The 19,658-nt window shown below is 40.4% G+C and overlaps 1 protein-coding gene and 1 pseudogene across 1 annotated transcript in view; one reads left to right on the forward strand and one right to left on the reverse strand.

Moving 5' to 3' along the window:
• TGFBR2 (transforming growth factor beta receptor 2) overlaps nt 1-8,867 on the reverse strand; it is a 112,675-nt gene extending 103,808 nt beyond the window's left edge. Inside the window, exon 1 of the mRNA XM_060162481.1 lies at nt 8,850-8,867. The gene's annotated coding sequence lies outside the window, so the exon portion shown is untranslated. The remainder of the gene's footprint in view (nt 1-8,849) is intronic.
• A 1,243-nt stretch (nt 8,868-10,110) lies between these two features.
• On the forward strand, nt 10,111-11,458 carry LOC132528076 (tyrosine--tRNA ligase, mitochondrial-like; annotated as a pseudogene).
• The last annotated feature ends 8,200 nt before the right edge of the window (nt 11,459-19,658 follow it).

The raw sequence follows: 19,658 nt of genomic DNA on the forward strand, positions 1-19,658 counted from the left end.
ACCGAGCCAATATCCCTGTGCCATGCAGCTGCTTCCCACTAGCTATCTACCTTACTGCGTTTGTTAGTGTGTATATGCCCATGACTCTCTCTCGCCCTGTCACAGCTCACCCTTCCCCCTCCCCATAACCTCAAGTCCGTTCTCTAAGAGGTCTGCGTCTTTATTACTGCTTTACCCCTAGGTTTTTCATGACATTTTTTTTTCTTAAATTCCATATATATGTGTTAGCATACGGTATTTGTCTCTCTCTTTCTGACTTACTTCACTCTGTATGACAGACTCTAGGTCTATCCACCTCATTACAAATAGCTCAATTTCGTCTCTTTTTATGGCTGAGTAATATTCCATTGTATATATGTGCCACATCTTCTTTATCCATTCATCCGATGACGGGCATTTAGGTTGTTTCCATCTCCGGGCTATTGTAAATAGAGCTGCAATGAACATTTTGGTACATGTCTCTTTTTGAATTATGGTTTTCTCAGGGTATATGCCCAGTAGTGGGATTGCTGGGTCATATGGTAGTTCTATTTGTAGCTTTTTAAGGAACCTCCATACTGTTCTCCACAGTGGCTGTATCAATTTACATTCCCACCAACAGTGTAAGAGGGTTCCCTTTTCTCCACACCCTCTCCAGCATTTATTGTTTCTAGATTTTTTGATGATGGCCGTTCTGACTGGTGTGAGATGATATCTCATTGTAGTTTTGATTTGCATTTCTCTAATGATTAGTGATGTTGAGCATTCTTTCATGTGTTTGTTGGCAGTCTGTATATCTTCTTTGGAGAAATGTCTATTTAGGTCTTCTGCCCATTTTTGGATTGGGTTGTTTGTTTTCTTGTTATTGAGCTGCATGAGCTGCTTGTAAATTTTGGAGATTAATCCTTTGTCGGTTGCTTCATTTGCAAATATTTTCTCCCATTCTGAGGGTTGTCTTTTGGTCTTGTTTATGGTTTCCTTTGCTGTGCAAAAGCTTTGAAGTTTCATTAGGTCCCATTTGTTTATTTTTGTTTTTATTCCCATTACTCTAGGAGGTGGGTCAGAAAGGATCTTGCTTTGATTTATGTCATAGAGTGTTCTGCCTATGTTTTCCTCTAAGAGTTTGATAGTTTCTGGCCTTACATTTAGGTCTTTAATCCATTTTGAGCTTATTTTTGTGTATGGTGTTAGGGAGTGATCTAATCTCATACTTTTACATGTACCTGTCCAGTTTTCCCAGCACCACTTATTGAAGAGGCTGTCCTTTCTCCATTGTACATTACTGCCACCTTTATCAAAGATAAGGTGTCCATATGTGCATGGGTTTATCTCTGGGCTTTCTATCCTGTTCCATTGATCTATCTTTCTGTTTTTGTGCCAGTACCATACCGTCTTGATGACTGTAGCTTTGTAGTATAGTCTGAAGTCAGGGAGCCTGATTCCTCCAGTTCCTTCTTTCGTTCTCAAGATTGCTTTGGCTATTCGGGGTCTTTTGTGTTTCCATACAAATTGTGAAATTTTTTGTTCTAGTTCTGTGAAAAATGCCAGTGGTAGTTTGGTAGGGATTGCATTGAATCTATAGATTGCTTTGGGTAGTAGAGTCATTTTCACAATGTTGATTCTTCCAATCCAAGAACATGGTATATCTCTCCATCTATTTATATCATCTTTAATTTCTTTCATCAGTGTCTTATAATTTTCTGCATACAGGTCTTTTGTCTCCTTAGGTAGGTTTATTCCTAGATATTTTATTCTTTTTGTTGCAATGGTAAATGGGAGTGTTTTCTTGATTTCACTTTCAGATTTTTCATCATTAGTATATAGGAATGCCAGAGATTTCTGTGCATTAATTTTGTATCCTGCCACTTTACCAAATTCATTGATTAGCTCTAGTAGTTTTCTGGTAGCATCTTTAGGGTTCTCTATGTATAGGATCATGTCATCTGCAAACAGTGACAGCTTTACTTCTTCTTTTCCAATTTGGATTCCTTTTATTTCCTTTTCTTCTCTGATTGCTGTGGCTAAAACTTCCAAAACTATGTTGAATAAGAGTGGTGAGAGTGGGCAACCTTGTCTTGTTCCTGATCTTAGTGGAAATGCTTTCAGTTTTTCACCATTGAGGATGATGTTTGCTGTGGGCTTGTCATATATGGCCTTTATTATGTTGAGGAAAGTTCCCTCTATGCCTACTTTCTGCAGGGTTTTTATCATAAATGGGTGTTGAATTTTGTCAAAAGCTTTCTCTGCATCTATTGAGATGATCATATGGTTTTTCTCTTTCAGTTTGTTAATATGGTTTATCACATTGATAGATTTGCGTATATTGAAGAATCCTTGCATTCCTGGAATAAACCCCACTTGATCATGGTGTATGATCCTTTTAATGTGCTGTTGGATTCTGTTTGCTAGTATTTTGTTGAGGATTTTTGCATCTATGTTCATCAGTGATATTGGCCTGTAGTTTTCTTTCTTTGTGACATCCTTGTCTGGTTTTGGTATCAAGGTGATGGTGGCCTCGTAGAAGGAGTTAGGGAGTGGTCCTCCCTCTGCTATATTTTGGAAGAGTTTGAGAAGGATAGGTGTTAGCTCTTCTCTAAATGTTTGATAGAATTCGCCTGTGAAGCCATCTGGTCCTGGGCTTTTCTTTGTTGCAAGATTTTTAATCACAGTTTCAATTTCAGTGCTTGTGATTGGTCTGTTCATATTTTCTATTTCTTCCTGATTCAGTCTTGGCAGGTTGTGCATTTCTAAGAATTTGTCCATTTCTTCCAGATTGTCCATTTTATTGGCATAGAGTTGCTTGTAGTAATCTCTCATGATCTCTTTTATCTCTGCAGTGTCAGTTGTTACCTCTCCTTTTTCATTTCTAATTCTATTGATTTGAGTCTTCTCCCTTTTTTTCGTGATGAGTCTGGCTAGTGGTTTATCTATTTTGTTTATCTTCTCAAAGAACCAGCTTTTAGTTTTATTGATCTTTGCTATTGTTTCCTTCATTTCTTTTTCATTTATTTCTGATCTGATTTTTATGATTTCTTTCCTTCTGCTAGCTTTGGGGTTTTTTTGTTCTTCTTTCTCTAATTGCTTGAGGTGCAAGGTTAGGTTGTTTATTCGAGATGTTTCCTGCTTCTTAAGGTGGGCTTGTATTGCTATAAACTTCCCCCTTAGAACTGCTTTTGCTGCATCCCACAGGTTTTGGGTCGTTGTATCTCCATTGTCATTTGTTTCTAGGTATTTTTTGATTTCCTCTTTGATTTCTTCAGTGATCTCTTCATTATTAAGTAGTGTATTGTTTAGCCTCCATGTGTTTGTATTTTTTACAGATCTTTTCCTGTAATTGATATCTAGTCTCATGGCGTTGTGGTCAGAAAAGATACTTGATACAATTTCAATTTTCTTAAATTTACCAAGGCTTGATTTGTGACCTAAGATATGATCTATCCTGGAGAATGTTCCATGAGCACTTGAGAAAAATGTGTATTCTGTTGTTTTTGGATGGAGTGTCCTATAAATATCAATTAAGTCCATCTTGTTTAATGTATCATTTAAAGCTTGTGTTTCCTTATTTATTTTCATTTTGGATGATCTGTCCATTCGTGAAAGTGGGGTGTTTAAGTCCCCTACTATGAATGTGTTACTGTCGATTTCCCCTTTTATGGCTGTTAGTATTTGCCTAATGTATTGAGGTGCTCCTATGTTGGGTGTATAAATATTTACAATTGTTATATCTTCTTCTTGGATCGATCCCTTGATCATTATGTAGTGTCCTTCTTTGTCTCTTTTAATAGTCCTTATTTTAAAGTCTATTTTGTCTGATATGAGAATTGCTACTCCAGCTTTCTTTTGGCTTCCATTTGCATGGAATATCTTTTTCCATCCCCTTACTTTCAGTCTGTATGTGTCTCTAGGTCTGAAGTGGGTCTCTTGTAGACAGCATATATAAGGGTCTTGTTTTTGTATCCATTCAGCTAATCTGTGTCTTTTGGTGGGAGCATTTAGTCCATTTACATTTAAGGTAATTATCGATATGTATGTTCCTATTCCCATTTTCTAAATTGTTTTGGGTTCGTTATTATAGGTCTTTTCCTTCTCTTGTGTTTCTTGCCTAGAGAAGATCCTTTAGCATTTGTTGTAAAGCTGGTTTGGTGGTGCTGAACTCTCTCAGCTTTTGCTTGTCTGTAAAGGTTTTAATTTCTCCATCAAATCTGAATGAGATCCTTGCTGGGTAGAGTAGTCTTGGCTGCATGTTTTTCTCCTTCATCACTTTCAGTATGTCCTGCCACTCCCTTCTGGCTTGTAGGGTTTCTGCTGAGAGATCAGCTGTTAACCTTATGGGGATTCCCTTGTGTGTTATTTGTTGTTTTTCCCTTGCTGCTTTTAATATGCTTTCTTTGTATTTAATTTTTGACAGTTTGATTAATATGTGTCTTGGCGTATTTCTCCTTGTATTTATCTTGTATGGGACTCTCTGTGCTTCCTGGACTTGATTAACTATTTCCTTTCCCATATTAGGGAAGTTTTCAACTATAATCTCTTCAAATATTTTCTCAGTCCCTTTCTTTTTCTCTTCTTCTTCTGGAACCCCTATAATTCGAATGTTGGTGCGTTTAATGTTGTCCCAGACGTCTCTGAGACTGTCCTCAGTTCTTTTCATTCTTTTTTCTTTATTCTGCTCTGCAGTAGTTATTTCCACTATTTTATCTTCCAGGTCACTTATCCGTTCTTCTGCCTCAGTTATTCTGCTATTGATCCCATCTAGAGTACTTTTAATTTCATTTATTGTGTTGTTCATCGTTGCTTGTTTCATCTTTAGTTCTTCTAGGTCCTTGTTAACTGATTCTTGCATTTTGTCCAATCTATTGTCCATTCTATCTCCAAGATTTCGGATCAACCTTACTATCATTATTCTGAATTCTCTTTCAGGTAGACTGCCTATTTCCTCTTCATTTGTTAGGTCTGGTGCATTTTTATCTTGCTCCTTTATCTGCTGTGTGTTTTTCTGTCTTCTCATTTTGCTTATCTTACTGTGTTTGGGGTCTCCTTTTTGCAGGCTGCAGGTTTGTAGTTCCTCCTGTTTTTGATGTCTGTCTCCAGTGGCTAAGGTTGGTTCAGTGGGTTGTGTAGGCTTCCTGGTGGAGGGGGCTAGTGCCCGTGTTGTGGTGGATGAGGCTGGATCTTGTCTCTCTAGTGGGCAGGTTCACGTCTGGTGGTGTGTTTGGGGGCGTCTGTGGCCTTATTATGATTTTAGGCAGCCTCTCTGCTAATGGGTGGGGTTGTGTTCCTGTTTTGCTAGTTGTTTGGCATAGGTTTTCCAGCACTGTGGCTTGCTGGTCGTTGAGTGAAGCTGGGTGCTGGTGTTAAGATGAAGGTCTCTGGGAGATTTTCGCCGTTTGATATTATGTGGAGCTGGGAGGTCTCTTGTTGATCAGTGTCCTGAAGTTGGCTGTCCTACCTCAGAGGCAGAGCCCTGCCTCCTGGCTGGAGCACCAAAAGATTTTCATCCACAGGCTCAGGATAAAAGGGAGAAAAAGTAGAGGGAATTAGTAGAAGTATGAGGAAAGAAAGAAGGAAAGGAGGGTAGGAAGGAAGGAAGAAAGAAAGAAAGAAGCAAAGAAGGCAAGAAGGCAAGAAGGAAAGAAAGGAGGGAGGGAGGAAGGGAGGAAGGAAGGAAGGAGGGAAAGAAGGAAAAAAGACAGAAAGAAAGAAGATACAGTAAAAATAAAATAAAGTATAATAAAGTTATTGAATTAAAAACTTCTTATTTAGAAAAAAAAAAAAAAGGGACGGAAAGAACCTTAGGACAAATGTTGGAAGCAAAGCTATACAGACAAAATCTTACACAGAAGCATACACATACACCCTCACTAAAAGAGGTAAATGGGGAAAAATCCTAAATCTTGCTGTCAGAGACCACCTCCTCAATTTGGGATGATTCGTTGTCTAAAGGAGGGAAGGAAGGACGGAAAGAAAGAAAGAAAGAACGAAGGTAAAGTATAATAAGATTATTAAAATTAATTATTAACAAAAAAATTTTAAAAAAAACATGGACGGATAGAACCCTAGGACAAATGGTGGAAGCAAGACTATACAGACAAGATCTCACACAGAAGCATACACATTCACATTCACAAAAAGAGGAAAGGGGAAAAAATCATAGATCTTGCTCCTAAAGTCCACTTCCTTAATTTGGGATGATTGGTTGTCTATTCAGGTATTCCACAGATGCAGGGTACATCAAGTTGATTGTGGAGCTTTAATCCACTGCTTCTGAGGCTGCTGGGAGAGATTTCCCTTTCTCTTCTTTGTTCTCACAGCTCCCAGGGCTAAGCTTTGGATTTGGCCCTGCCACTGCGTGTAGATCGCTGGAGGGCGTCTGTTTTTTGCTCAGACAGGATGGGGTTAAAAGAGCCGCTGATTGGGGGCTCTGGCGCACTCAGGCCGGCGGGGACGGAGGGGCACAGAGTGCGGGGCGGGCCTGCGGTGGCAAAGGCCGGCGTGACTTTGCACCAGCCTGAGGCGCGCTGTGCGCTCTCCCGGGGAAGTTGTCCCTGGATCCCGGGAACCCGGCAGTGGCGGGCTGCACAGGCTCCGCGGAAGAGGGGTGTGGAGAGTGACCTGTGCTCGCACACAGGCCCCTCGGTGGCGGCAGCAGCAGCCTTAACGTCTCCCGCCCGCCTCTGGGGTCCGCGCTTTCAGCCGCGGCTCGCGCCCGTCTCTGGATTCCGCGCTTTCAGCCGCGGCTCGCGCCCGTCTCTGGATTCCGCGCTTTCAGCCGCGGCTCGCGCCCGTCTCTGGATTCCGCGCTTTCAGCCGCGGCTCGCGCCCGTCTCTGGGGTTCGCGCTTTTAGCCGCGGCTCGCGCCCGTCTCTGGAGTTCCTTTAGGCAGCGTTCTTAAACCCCTCTCCTCACGCCCCAGGAAACAAAGAGGGAAGGAAAAGTCTCCTGCCTCTTCTGCAGGTGCAGGCTTTTCCCCGGACTCCCTCCCGGCTAGCTGTGGTGCACTAACCCCTTCAGGCTATGTTCAAGCCGCCAACCCCAGTCCTCTCCCTGCGCTCCGGCCTCAGCTCGCAGCCCCGCCCGCCCCGGCGGGTGAGCAGACAAGCCTCTCGGGCTGGTGAGTGCCGGTCGGCACCGATCCTCTGTGCGGGAATATCCCCGCTTTGCCCTCCGCACCCCTGTGGCTGTACTCTCCTCCGCAGCTTCGAAGCTCCCCCCTCCGCCTCCCGCAGTCTCTGCCCGCGAAGGGGCTTCCTAGAGTGTGGAAACTTTTCCTCCTTCACCGCTCCCTCCCACTGGTGCAGGTGCCGTCCCTATTCTTTTGTCTCTGTTTTTTCTTTTGCCCTACCCAGGTACGTGGGGAGTTTCTTGCCTTTTGGGAGGTCTGAGGTCTTCTGCCAGCCTTCAGTAGGTGTTCTGTAGGAGTTGTTCCACGTGTAGATGTATTTCTGGTGTATCTGTGGGGAGGAAGGTGATCTCCGCGTCTTACTCTTCCGCCATCTTCCGCCTTCCCCCCCTTAAGTTTTTAAGAAGGTAAAATTAAAACAAAACAGCTTTAAATCTTTTTCTCGAACAATACCTTTGTCTTTGGTATCCACAGGGGATTGGTTCCAGGACCCCCTCAGATACAAAATCCTCAGATGCCCAAGTCCCTTATATAATATGGCTTAATATTTGCTTATAACCTGTGCACATCATCCCTTATACTTTAAATCATATTTAGATTACTTATAATACCTAATACAATGTAAATGCTATGTAAATAGTTGCCGTCAGCTCAGGAAAATTCAAGTTTTGCTTTTTAGAACTTTCAGGAATTTTTTTTCGAGTCTTTTCATCTGTGGTTGGTTGAAATCTGTAGATTTGGAAACTGTGGATACAGAAGGCTGACTATACTTGCTTCCTAAGAAATGCTAGACAACTTCCCTATTTTCCAATCTTCAAAATCATTCAACTGAATAGTTATTAACTAAAATATATTAAAAGACTTGAAAGTTGGAAACTTAATCAAACTTATTACTTTAATTACAACAAACTGTTCTAACTGTTCATTTCACAAAAGTACAAAATCACTTAACAGTACAGGTTCAATGACTTAAAAAATATAAGTATCTTAAGGTGGATTTATTTAGCTGGTGTCAGAAAAATGATTAGTAACCATTTTAAGAGCTACATTTAATTTGTACTTCAAATTCATGCTATTTCACAGCTCACAGCATAAAACATGCATGTGTGCTAATTAGATTCAATGACTATTTTTTTCTGGTAAAAATTTTGTACCCTAGTTAAAGATAAGTATTTGAAGGGTAATGGTAGCTTTTAGGAAGCCCTTATCAAAAAACTGTACCCCCTAAGCAGCTTCTGCCATTATTTAAGCCATCTTTATCTTTTTTTTTTTTTTTTGGCTGCACCACGTGGCTTTTGGGATCTTAGTACCCAGGCCCCCGGCAATGGAAGCACAGGGTCCTAACCACTGGATGGCCAGGGAATTCCCAAGCCATCTTTATCTCTGATTAACTCCAGAGGGTTTGTCAATTGACAGAAGATCAGAAGTGAATTTTCATTGGTGAAATAATTGGTGCTCAGGATATGGAGATTGGCTTAAAGAAGTGGTGCCCTAGACCTCACCCAGTATCCTGTGTTCAGCCACTTTTGGGAGAGTCTGACCCCTGATCTCAGATTAACTGAATTCCACTGCTAGAAAATGGTCACATTTTCCTGGAGTGACCATTTCCTGCAAAATACTTTCAGAATATATGAAAGGACTGAGAGCAGTCTTTGCTTTCCCACAGAGGAAGCCAATGCTGGTTTGCTGACAAATATTTGTACACGCATCAGAATTCAGTCTGAGACCCACTTTTATTGTGAAGCGTTACCTGGTAGTGAGGACGTGGCAAGACCTGGAGTTCTGATCCATTTCCAACTTCTCTCATCAACCAAAGGCAACCAAATATTTGTCAATGACAAATTGGTCCGATCACAGCAGTTCTACAAACACAGAAACTTTAGATTAATGGCTAAGAATGATTGCAGAGAGTATGTGGTAACAAAACACTCGGCCCGAGTGTATCAGGGGTGAAGAATTCATAGTGGGATGCAGTGCTCTTGTGTAATCATTTGCACAAGTTTCAGATGTTATTAATTATTAACCTGCTGAATCATTGGGAAAGCATGGGTCACTTGCACTGCAGGCATTTCAAAGGGCTGCCTCCTTCCTGAAGCTGACAGTAGACTCACTGGTTCTTGTTTAGAGTTGCCAAGGCATATGCTTATCTCCAAGTCATAATGACATTCAACCATCTGCTCTGTGTCCTCATTCCTCACCTAGAGGCTATCAGAATGCTACCAGTTCTGTAGGATTTCAGAGGAAGTCGTTCAGAGAGGCTGCCTTTGAAATTTGTCGTTATCATTTTGCCTGCACACACAGAACAAACTCCTGAAAGACAATTAAAACACTGAGCTCTTTTTCCAACACTTAATGTTTTACTTGACTGATTTTATAGCCACCTTTTATTATGCTTGCCTTTTTTCCATCTCAGCCAATTGCTCCAATGAAACATACTGCTTCTCTTATAGGGAACACCCATAAGACATTTTTCTCTAACTAGAGAAAATGGGATTATCGTTTTACCACAGAACTTTTTTAAGTTTTCAAATCATATCTTCTACATGAATATTTCACAGAAAAATAACAATTCTGTACATAAAATTCTACTTCTGGGCGAAGTGTACAATCTTTAGTCAGACCTCAAAATAAAATTGGGGTAGCATTTGCCAATTTGCAAAGAGTCTCTACACATGTGATCTTATTTCTCATCAAAACCACATGATGCTGCGGGGAGGGATAAATCAGGAGTTTGGGATTAACATATACACACTACGATATATAAAATAATCAACAAGGACCTACTGTATGGCACAGGAAACTATACTCAATATCTTGTAATAACCTAAATGAGAAAAAATTTTTAAAAAGAACATAAATATATATGCATAACTGAATCACTCTGCTGTACACCTGAAACTAACACAACGTTGTAAATCAACTATACGCCAATATAAGATAAAAATTAGCAAACAAAAAAAAACAAAAAATAAACCCACATGAGGCAGCATTTCCTTCCTGCTGCTGCCAGGATGGCGATGCCCCTGTTGCGGTGCATTTCCTGGGGCCGGTGGTTTGGGAGCCCAGGTCGGTCAGGAGTCTTGCCCCGGGGCTGTGTAAAGCCCACTTGGGCACCCAGGGGTTGCTGGCGGTGCAGAAGGCTCGGGGTCTGTTCAAGGAATTCTCCCCAGAGAGAGGAACAAAGACAGAGCTCCCCCAGCTCTTTGACCGCGGCCCGGCAAGCAGTTTTCCTCAGGTCATCCACCGCGGCTTCGACCCCACGGCGAACTGGCTTCCGGTGGGGCACCCGCTGGCGCTTTGGGGCCTCACTTCCAGCGAGCGCGCCACAACGTGACCACGCTGGTGGGAGAAGCCATGGCGCCGGCGAGACCAAAGCTGCGGCACCGCAGAGCACTAGGCGCTGGAGGCGGAGCCTGTGTGAAGAGGCGTGTGCGCCTGCTCCAAGGGCTCGAGGCTCATCACCGGCGGCTGTTCACTAATGGGCCGACTTGGGGCAGCTTCCCGCCTGGTACCGGAAGCAGCACCTGGTGGACTTCCTAGCGGCAGTGGTCGGCCACTTCCGCATGGGCACGCAGCTGAACCTCAAGAGCCTCGAAGGCAGGAGTTTGGTGGAGTTGTTATACCTGGTGCTCCAGGCCTCTGATTTCTACTACATGTTCCATCGTTATGGATGCCGGGTCCAGCTGGGTGGATCTGAACAGCTAGACAATATCATGTCCGAATCTGAGTTCATCCACAAGTTGACTGGAGAAGATGTATTATATTTGGAATCTCTGTTCCTCTAATTACAGCTGGAGCAAAACTGGGAAAGTCTGCTGGCAATGCTGTTTGGCTTATGGTATCGATTTTTTGTCAGGCAGCAAGATGATTGGGTAGAAAGGTCCCTGAATCTCTTCACTTTTCTGCCCCTTGCAGAGATTGACCACATCATGTAGCTACATGTCAAAGAGCCAGAAAAGCGGGGTCTTCGGAAACGACTTGCTGCATTTGTCACAAAGCTTGTTGAGGAACAAGAAGGGCTGGACTCTGTTAAAAGTTTCACACAAGCCCTTTAGCAGCATAGATGCACTGGAGGTCATGTGTGATCAAGGGTTATAAGAGTTGTCAAAAGAAGCTTCATTTCTGAATTAGTTCTTGACCCTGGAACAAGCGTCCTAGATTTGCTGCAAAGTAAATGCCATTCCAGATGGTCCCTGAGGGTATCAGATGATCACAGAAGGCAGAGTCAGTATAAATCACAGACAAGTAACGAATCCTGAGAGTGTGTTAGGTGTCGGACCACATATTCTTAAGAATGGCCTTTCGTTACATAAAATAGGAAAAAGGAATTTCTACGTGATAAAATGGCTTCAGCTGTGATGAAAAACACTTCTGATGGTTCAAACTTATTCATCATTCATTCCCAAGACATACGAACTTATACCTTCGCTTTTGCAAATCCAAATCGGAGAATGGAGTATACTCTCAACCTCACAGTGTGAGTAATTTCATTATTTATATAGGTTGATTATGTTTGTGGAGTAGTGGGCTATTTTATTTCCTGATCCGTAAACATTAAGGACTACCATAGAAAAGCATGATTTCCAGGATTAATCTCTTTTAATAATTATACTTCATGAAAAACGAAATGCTGTCTTTCCTATCCTGTCCTTGCTCTTTTGGAGATGAGTAGGAACACTGAAAAAGAGGTACTATAAGGACTTGTGGATACTTTTATATCAGGTGTGTATCTCACTGGATTTTTTTGTTGTTTGGGAAGCAAATACAGTTCTCCGTAAAAAAGGAGAAAAGTTAGAGGAAGTCATAGTTGGCATGAGAAATTGCAGTAGAAATAGTTTCTTTTTTTAAATTTTATTTATTTATTGGCTGTGTTGGGTCTTCCTTGCTGCGGGCGGGCTTTCTCTATTTGCGGCAAGCGGGCGCTACTCTTCGTTGTGGTGCACGGGCTTCTCATTGTGGTGGCTTCTCTTGTTGCGGAGCATGGGCTCTAGGCGCGCCAGCTTCAGTAGTCGTGGCACATGGGCTCAGTAATTGTGGCTTGCGGACTCTAGAGCGCAGGCTCAGTAGCTGTGGCACACGGCATGTGGGATCTTCCCGGAGCAGGGCTCGAACCCGTGTTCCCTGCATTGTCAGGCGGATTCTTAACCACTGCGCCACCAGGGAAGTCCCCAAAATAGTTTCTTTTCAAGGAAAAGAAAAATCAGTACTTGACTTTTCAGAAAGTTTCTAATCAATTTTCCAGTCCCTTGCCTTGTGTTTCCATATAATTAAATTTACTCATAGCCTTGTTTTTATATTCAGTAAAAAGGTAGCAATGTCTTAAAAGTGATTTAAAAGTTGGTAAATATACAAGTTTCAACTTCTGTCCCCAATCAGATTGCAACTTGAGATGAACCAAAAAGTTAAGTAACCAACAAAATGAAATAGAGGCAAATATTATACTAAATATCCAACCATATGAGAATACCAAAAGATATTCCAGTAAGGGAAGTTTTCAGGTCAAATTTAAAGGATTTGGAATCAAGACAGTTCAATTAAGCTCTGCATTCATCAGGCAAGTTGATTCTCCAGAACTATTTCCAACATCTGAAAAATCAAAGTATTAACACCCTTATTTCCCCTGAGGATCAAGTAAAACACAAACATACACACAAAATAGTCTACAATCAGATTTGTTCTAGAAAAATCTTACAGGCAGTAAAGCATGGCTTTAACAGTTCAAATCCTAGCCATTTACTACCTGCGTTACTTGGAGCAAGTCATTTATCTTCATATGCAAAAATGGAGATGTAATACTTCAGTCAATTTCAAAAATCTAAAAGGAAAAAAGTCATAAGACTTTCATACAGTATAAGCTGTATTGCTATGTTCCAAAGTAGATTTATATGTTAAAAAGCTATAGCTTATCTAAACTTCCTTCTGGGAGTAAAGTTAGGAAGAATTCATTTACTAACAAACTTTAATGTCACTTCATACCGGCAACTTTATTTACGTAGTAAGAACATAGAGGTATCCATTAGAAATGTCAGAGATCATCTCTACATTTCAAAACTTCACTCAGCCTAAGGGCCAACAAAAGGAGGTTTTCATCTGTTGAAAGTCATCTGTGTTATTTCCAGTTTGGGGCTTACTATGAGTCAACCTATACATTCTTGTTCATTTTTCGATGTGAACAAGTATCTTCATTTTTCTGAGATAAATGTCTAGGAGTTGAATTGGTCAGTTATATGATAGTTGTATGTTTAGTTATTTAACAAACTGCCAAACTTTTCTAAAGTGGCCACATCATTTTATATTTTTACCGGTAACATATGAGTGACCCAATTTCTCAATGTCGTCACCAGGATTTGGTGTTGTCATTATTTTTTATTTTAACCCCACTCACAGGTATGCAGTGATATCTCTTTGTGGCTTTGCTTTAATTCTCCAATGAACATTGATGTTGTACATCTTTTATGTGCTTATTTGCCACCCGTATATCTTCCTTCATGAAACATCTTCTCATGTTGTTGGCCCATGTCCTAACTGCTTTGTACGTTGACTTCTGTGAATTCTCTATGTGATCTAGACACTAGTTTTTTATCAGATATGTGGATTGCAAATATTTTTACTCACCTGTAGCTTGTCTTTTCATCTTCTTAAAGTGTCTTTCACAGAGCAAAGATTTTAATTTTGGTGAAGTCTAATTTATCAATTTTTTTCTTCTGTTGACTTTCTTAAGACTAAGAACTCTAATCTACAGCTAGATCCCAAAGATTTCTCCTCCTAGGTTTACTTTTCTAAAATCCTTGTAGTTTTACTTTCTACATTTAAGTTTGTGATCCATTTTGAGTTAATTTTCTTATAAAATAAGAGAATTAGGTCAAAGTTTTGTTTTTGTTTTTTGCATGTGGAAGTCCAAATGCTTTTGCACCATTTGTTGGAAAGGCTATGTTCCCTGTGTCTGGGAGCCTCTGTGCTTTATCTCAATTTATTTAGTGCATCGTTATCAAGATGTGTCCTCAGGTAGTCACTTCTTTGCTTCACACCATTTCAGCTTATGAAGGTTTCATAGGAATGCTCTACTTTCGGAGAACGGGAAAGCTGTCAATAACATTCCTAAAACGACAAAAGTATTAAAATGGAGAACAGATTAGTGGTTGCCAGGTGTTAAGGAGGATGGAAGGCAGTAGGGAATGGGTGTGGCTACAGGAGAAGGCAACATGAATGTCAATGTCATGGTTGAAATATTGTACTATAGTTTTGCAATATTACCACTAATGGAAAAGTGGGTTTGGAGTACATGGAATCTCTCAGCTTTATTTCTTGTATCTGTATGTGGATCTATAATTACCATAAAACCAGAGTTTAATTAAAAATCATGTATAACTATATTTCCTTGAGAATCCAACGTGATCGTGTCTATGAAAGCTCTTTATGACATATATATATACATATGTATAGGTGTGTGTGTATATATATATATAATTTATTATCAAAGTAGCATCAATATTAAGTGTTTCTTTGCAGGCATATGAGTGGTATTTCGTCAGTGTATTGCACTCAGTGCATTTTCAAGCATTTAACTTTCAGGTTCTTGAGTGTATATGAAATGAGAAATAGTTAATGAGCATGCAGGTCAGATTCTAATGATAATTAGAGATAGATAACCTCACTCCTGACTTTGCACGCACATGTCTCTCTAGCGGTTGAGGATGCTGCTGCCAATGGTGTATTTAACAACCAGTGATGTACCAGTGATCCTGGGGAACTGATTCAACTTCTCTGGATATTATTTCCAATATATGAAAAGATATTTCTCCTGCTTAGGTAGGGATAATGTAACATAATGAATCAATGGATATAAAAGTGCCTTATGAAGTATATGCTCACATATTTTATGATTTATTTATTATAGTATGATTACAACAGGGAATTGATTTGGGGGATTCTGATCTACAGCATTTCTGGAGATTAATATTCCAGGTGTGAGGCTGATGCTTTTAAATATAGTGTGTTTTAAGTACAGTACCTATGTGTCCTCCCCTTGAGTCTGAGAGAGCAGGGCATGTTCCAACCCACAGAGCTCAGTGAAAATAACACTGTGTGATTTCCAAGGCTAGGTCCTAAAAGACCATCCAGCTTCCACCTTGTTTGCTGGAACACTTGCTATTGGAATTCTGAGCTGCCCTGTGGGAAATCTGACCATCCTAAGGTCGCCATGGTGATAAGGCCTTTTGGAGAAATCACTTGGAGAGGCCCTAGTGCTACACTGAGAGAGATCCGGTGAGCCCCAGCCATCCATATCATCTCAGCTCAGGCACCAGACATGCAAGGGAACAAGTCTTAGGTAATCTCAGGCCTCATCTGCTCGAGTCAACCCCAGCCATTTGAGTCTCCCCAGCCAAGTTTCCAGGCAGAACAGTGCAGACAAGCCACATTGGCTATTCTCTGTCCAAATTCCTGAGCCACAAAGTTCATAAGCAAAATAACATGGTCATTGATATATCACTAAATTCTGGAGTGGCATATTATACAGTAATAAATAATCAGAACAGTTTGTTAATCAGTTTCCACAAAACCTTGCATAATCCCCATTTTTATAAGATGGAAACTGAGAGTCAGAGAACTTAAGCTACTTGCGGATCTACCTTAGATAACGGCAGATCTAGGATTGGAACCCAGGTCTGCCTGAAGGCAGATTCTTTGTTCTTCTTCCCACAGTCAGGCTGACCTCCGAGGGCACATGTATGACCAGCTTGCTAAGTCCAAAGGATGAATGGGCAGAAGGAGAAACATGTATTCTTGCTCTGGTGCTTGTTTGTTTCTGGGATGTCTGCAGGGTAATCATTTGTGGAGCCAAGTCCTTCATATTTGTTATTATCTGCCTCAGACATCTTAATTAAATGCTTTGCAGGCCAGTACTATACAATCAAAACTCGAAGCACTTTTCTCTCTCAGGGAAAAAAAAATGTAAACTAAAATTTCTGTTCACTGTTCAGATTCCAGCTATTGATTTCTGCTCTTGTTTTTAATCTATTTTCTCTCTGAGAGTGCAAGTCCCCCAACACGATAAGAATAAATAAAAGCAAGTTGGTGTCATTTGGGTGCAAGTTGGTGTCATTTGGGTGAAAGGTGTGGGGGGCTGTGGGGGGGTGGTCAGACACCTGATAAGGGCTTGGGCTGGTGGTTCAATAGCAGAAGGGTTAAGAGAGCTTCAGTTAAAACTTGTTTGAACTTGAAAAATCCTTTCCTGAAACCCCAGTACAAGATCTTTTCACTTTTATAGTCACATTCACTCTACATGTGCTCTCACAATGAGAATAAGAAAAAGGCAAACCAAGAAAGCAAAGGGATGGTGTATCAAACAGTGAACATTTCACCAACTAATGTTTTACATGGAAAAAGAATTCACTCCCTCAGTTTTATTAGATAAAGAGCCCAAGGTCTGGAGGGCCCACAAGCAGTTTCCGAGGTGGCAGAGAAACATGGAAGCCGTGTCTGGTGGAGAATTCTCCATTCTTCACTCTTGCTCCCTGAGAGCTGTCCATATTTATTTTTATATGGTTCATATTTATTTTTATTTGATGCAGTTGCTATGACTGATGCTTGTTTTGCATAAAATTGGGCATGTTGGTTCTATGAGGCTGTATTTAGCATAAGAATGGTCAACAGATTTTTAGAGAGAGTGAGAAGTGCAGAAAGAAAGAATAGGGTTTGTTTAAAAAGTGAAACATCAACACCATTGTAGCAGCTGACTGAGCACCTAAATAATCTATGGAAGGCTCCTACTGGGAGATCTGCATATGTTTTTCATTTAATCGTCATAATTCTGTGAGGTTAGTTTCCTTACTCTGTATGTATGTGAGGAATTGCCTTTTAATGACATTAAGTTACCTTGGAAATGATAAAGCTATGTCTTGAACACCCATTCATCTTATCCCAAAGCCTATGTTCATTCTGCTGTGCTGGTATCTAGATCTTAGTTCTAAGATGGACTGGATATGTTTCAATATTTCTGTGCTTATTTAAGAGTGCATTAAAAAAATAACATAAGAGGCACATAAAGCTGAAATATACATGGGTATTATTTCTTATAACAGAATTAAGGTATTAAGATAAGTTTTACAAAAGCAAAAAGCAGAACTAAACAGAAATATTTACTAAATAATCACATAAAATAGTTTGGGCAAAAAGATGAAGTAGTATGCAATAAAGTTGACGTTTGAGAAACTGCGCTATGTTAGGCTGCCATATCATTGATTGGCTATTGGCTTTTAAGGATTTCAAAGAATTTGTTCAGATTTACTGATACTTTACGCAAGTGAGGTGTAGTTTTAAAGTGATATTAGTGATATTAGGGTTAGCGTATGCTCTTAAAGAAAAAGTATCACTCCTTTCAAAAGTATCTGTTTAATTTAGTAGGAATGTAAATCTCATATATTTGCAAAGTGTTGTTCTTCAATGAGATACTACTCATCTATCCATCTATCCATCCATCCTTCCATCCATGCATGCATGCATCCTTCCATCCATCCATCCTTCCGTCCATCCATCCATCCATCCTTCCATCCTTCTATCCTTCTGTCCATCGATCCATTCATCTGTCTACTCATTCAGTGGAGTTTATTAGGTACCTGAAATGTCATAGAAATAGTATCATTAATGCACGTTCCCTATGTTATAAGAGCTCATGTCTGCTGGGGGAGATGGTCATTTACACATTTATTCATGACATATATATTTGTGAGCAAAGTGCTGTGGAATCAACCGAGAAGTAAACTGCTCTCCAAGTCTCCAAATCTCTGAGAGAATTTCACATTGCAGAGAATTCTATTGTAGATAATAAGCCGGCACTAAATCCAGTCCACAGGCAGGACAGGTGAAAACCTGCTACCTACATCTGAGAAGTCATGGGAGTCTAGTTTGGGGTAAAGGTGGAACATGACACTTCAAAATGTGAAAACTCTGCCATAGTCATGACCCAGAGTTCATGCTATTTGAACACTACCCTTCTTTATTAGATAAAATTATGATCAGTAATAATACTCATAATAATAATGGTCAGAAAAGAAACACAGAGTAATGGTTGAAAACTTTTAATTACATTAATGTATTCTTTGAACAAAGGGGAAGATGTAAGCCATCATATTGTTCACTCATAGTGATGAATAAGAACATTACAGTTGGCTTTTGAGGCTTCATTTCTAACAATTTGTTGATAACCTCATCAAAATTAATCTTAACACATTCCTTAAAAAAAGAAGATAGCTAGATTTTTTAAATCAATTTCACTCACAGTTGATCAGAGAACATGTTTTATTCATTTTAATTTCAAAATGTTTCACATTAAGCAACGTATACAAAAATAGTTATGCAAAATCTTAAACATGAGGACAAATTTGGCAGAGATTATAAAAATTCCATTTTATGATGAATCTCCCCAAACACAACTACCCATGTATTTGTTTCTTCAAGATAGTGTGATTGATTGTAGGGGCTTTAAATAAAGGTTTTTGCAGTTAAAGGATTGTAAACACAAATTAAAACACCATACAATGACAGAATTCATTACTCAAGTTCTGTTTCTTGTCTCTGCAATCACTGTGCCATCATTGTTTATTTCCAAGCTACTGTTTAAACACAGGAAGATGTAGCACAGCAGGGGTTAGAAACAGGAACTTAGCCTGAAGTCAGCTCAGAGGATTTCAAACTGTCACAAAACTTACTGTCAAAGTGAATTCACATATTTGGGTCTAGGTGTTCTGGGGCAGGATGTCTGAGGATTTTATGAGTTTCATGTAGAAATAATATGCTAATTTTCTGCTCTGTATTTTTAAAAATTCAATTACAACCACAGCAATTGCTTAGGACTTAACAACATACTTTTTTAGAGAGAAATATCTCAGTATCACTGGCATCATTCAGATTTGCTAGCATGTGCTATTAATAAAAAGTAGGCTGACTTTTCGTCAGTTTTATTACTGTTTTAGCATTGTCTACATGCACTACTTCCCTGTCTTACTGACTGCAGTGGGGGCCAGCCACTCCTGGGCTTCCCTTGGTATGCCCTGGGTCTTGGGCAATCTTTGCTAGATGGTAGAACTAAATCATGTCTGATCAGGTCCCAGGAATTGGGCCTCACCTTTCCAGCAAGGTTAATGTTGTTAGTAACAGTAACAATAAACCTCTGATCCCTGGTATGAGACTCTAAGTTTACTGGGAGAAAGCAGAAGCATATCCAGGTGTAGGGAATGCTGCCCACACACCTGCCTCTGGGATTCCCACTCACTGGTGTCTGGAATGACACTCCATCACCTGCTCAGCACAGGGGAATTTGACTCACTGTGCTCTGCTCCTCTTAACCCCACTGAGGGATAAGCTGGCTTCAACTGTGAACTTGCAACTTCAGTCAAGGCTTTCAATTCTTACGATCGTGTCTCCTCACCTGGAAAAGTGCAGATACTGAGCTGAATCAGGAGACTCAAATTCAGATGTCAGTAGAGGCCAGGCAGGCAGTAGCTGTGGGTGAACTGGACAGGCCATGGGCAAGAGGTGGGGGTGGAGACTGAAAACTGGA

The sequence above is a fragment of the Lagenorhynchus albirostris genome, chromosome 10 (assembly GCF_949774975.1).
Source record: "Lagenorhynchus albirostris chromosome 10, mLagAlb1.1, whole genome shotgun sequence".
Taxonomy (NCBI): domain Eukaryota; kingdom Metazoa; phylum Chordata; class Mammalia; order Artiodactyla; family Delphinidae; genus Lagenorhynchus; species Lagenorhynchus albirostris.